Source organism: Berghia stephanieae, chromosome 7 (genome assembly GCF_034508935.2).
Source record: "Berghia stephanieae isolate SIO BIC M18660-M18661 chromosome 7, UCSD_Bste_1.3, whole genome shotgun sequence".
Classification (NCBI taxonomy): domain Eukaryota; kingdom Metazoa; phylum Mollusca; class Gastropoda; order Nudibranchia; family Aeolidiidae; genus Berghia; species Berghia stephanieae.
The window spans coordinates 40,535,506-40,538,005 of record NC_088366.1 but is presented as its reverse complement, the minus strand read 5'-3'; the positions used below and the strand labels follow the sequence as shown (position 1 = coordinate 40,538,005).

Genomic DNA, 2,500 nt, shown 5'->3' with positions numbered 1-2,500 from the left:
TTGGATATACTAAATCTGCCTAAACTCAAAGTAAACTGATTATTGTCCAACAGTAGTTTTACGGAGATGTGAGATTTTGAGAGTGAGAATGAGAAGACGAAATGACTTACCTTCACAGAATACTCTTTATTCTTCATGCTGGCTTGAACTTTGCCGAACATCAAGCCATCTGAGTAAGTGAAAGTCAAAACATGACCTGACTGATGATGATTTTCACCTCGCGAGACACTTTTATGCTCATTGGAGAAGTATTTCATAAGGGCGGTGATGGAAATAGGGTTCGTGTCAGCCATTTTTCTCGACTGTTTAGAGCCAGCCGGTTTGTTGCCATGCGTTGCTGCGCAGGATTACGTCACGACTTAGGAAGCCTATTGGCATCTCATTTTTTTCCTTGAGAAAAATATTTAACCGGCATTGCTCAATTTACGGACGTCTGGATTATCTCGGTATTTTCTCGAGATAGACTCCAAAGAATTATTTCCCTAATGGATGAATGAACTAAACCAGGAAAAGCCAACAATACAAAACACAAACATACAAATAGGATATACAAAATAAATAAATAAACATGGAAATTTTTAGATCAAAATGATACATAAAATGTGCATGCCAATCTATCTATTTATTTATAGTATATGTTTGGAAAGAGAGGAAATATATATATATATATATATATATATATATATATATATATATATATATATATATATATATGTATATATATATATATATATATATATATATATATATATATATATATATATATATATATATGTATATATATATATATATATATATATATATATATATATATATTATATATATATATATATATATATCAAAGACCCAACGGAATTTATGCCAGGCTTCAGGAATGGCAATCGAAAATATTGGATCGGCTCAAACCAACTACTGACAGGACACGACAGGACTGCTGCAAACATGCATCGATGGGGTCTGAGGAAATCAGCCGACTGTCCCGACATTCAGGGAACGCTAGAGACAGCAGACCACATCATCTCACTGCCCTGTGACCAGATTGGTGGGAGGTTTCAAGGCTGTCCTCAATTGCGGTGACATCTGCTACTACTACTACTACTACTACAGACATTTATACAAACGCGCACACACAAGTAACACATACCCTCACTCTTGCACATATACATAGATATGAGGGGGGTGGGGGGGGGTTGGAAGCAAAATATGAATTAATGAATGAAAAGTCTAACAATAAATATAATATTCGAAACAATAATGACAAATGAAGGGAAGTGTTTATGTATTGAGAAGTCTGGTGTATATCTTACAAAATCCAATGTTAAAGTTATCATACATACGATATTGTTTGCCTAAAGAATTATAAAGTTAAAAATATTCATAAAATTGTATTTGGTTTAAAAACTATTTTAGTAGCTTACATGAGAAAAAAGAAGAAAAAGGTTAATTCTTGGAATTCAAGACTTGGCATACCATCAAATTTCAGCTATCCTGTAACATGACATCATTTCCATTTATAATAGATGCGAGTTATCTGGCCAGCAATATATTATGTTTCGTATTTGCATAATCAAACGCATATCCGGCGATTTGGATGAGTGCATGCCTTATATTGTGGATTACCTGCATATAATTACAATTCTGATAAAAGTAGTTCAACAGAGCCAATGGGGCCGGAGATTTGTCTCGGTATCTGTAGCGTTAATTGACAATAGTAATTGCTTGCCGCCCTTTTTAGTGGAACACTAGTTTATTGCAAGGTACTTTTCTGATCTAGCCACGCAATCACTGCTGGGTGGACTAGAAAAGTCTCCAAGGGGGGGGGGGGGGGGGTGTGAGGATTTGTTTGTGGAGCGAGTAATTTACCGTCTAATGTGAACCGTGCAATCTGCCGTCTAATGTGATGCGAGTAATCTACCAATCTAATGTGAAGCGATTACTCCATCATCTAATGTGAACCGAGTACTCAACCACCTTATACAGACCTGCCTACTATTACGAAAAAAAATCGTAGAATTACGAAATTTGGCTACAATTTCTTATATTCTGAGCGTTTAAAACTTTTTGAAAATAAAAGTTGATGCCAGTCTCCATAATTTTAAGGATTTTGAAGTGTTTTTAAAAACATCCTTATGAGGGTAAATTATTGATTTTTAAAATTAACTATAGCAAGTACAATTTCTCTCTCTTAAAAATACGAAATTTAAATCTTTAAGTAGGCAGGTCTGATCTATTGTGAATTGAGTACTTTATCGTCTAATGTGAAGGGAGTACCTCCCACCTAATGTGAAGGGAGTACCCTACCATCTAATGTAAATCAAGTACTCTACATTCTTGTGTAAAGGGGTGTACTTACCATCTAATGTGAATCGAATATTCTCCAATCTAATGTGAACCGATTACTCTACAATCTACTGTGAAGTGAATACTCTACCAAGGAGCAATCTACCATCAAATGTGAATCGAATACTCTGCCACACTTCTATGTTCACATGATTATGTC

At 34.8% G+C, this 2,500-nt stretch overlaps 1 protein-coding gene across 3 annotated transcripts in view; it reads right to left on the bottom strand.

Annotated features, from left to right (window-relative positions):
- Positions 1-2,500, bottom strand: part of LOC144977230 (sodium- and chloride-dependent GABA transporter 2-like) — an 87,020-nt gene that overhangs the window by 55,968 nt on the left and 28,552 nt on the right. The gene's annotated exons all lie outside the window — the stretch shown is intronic.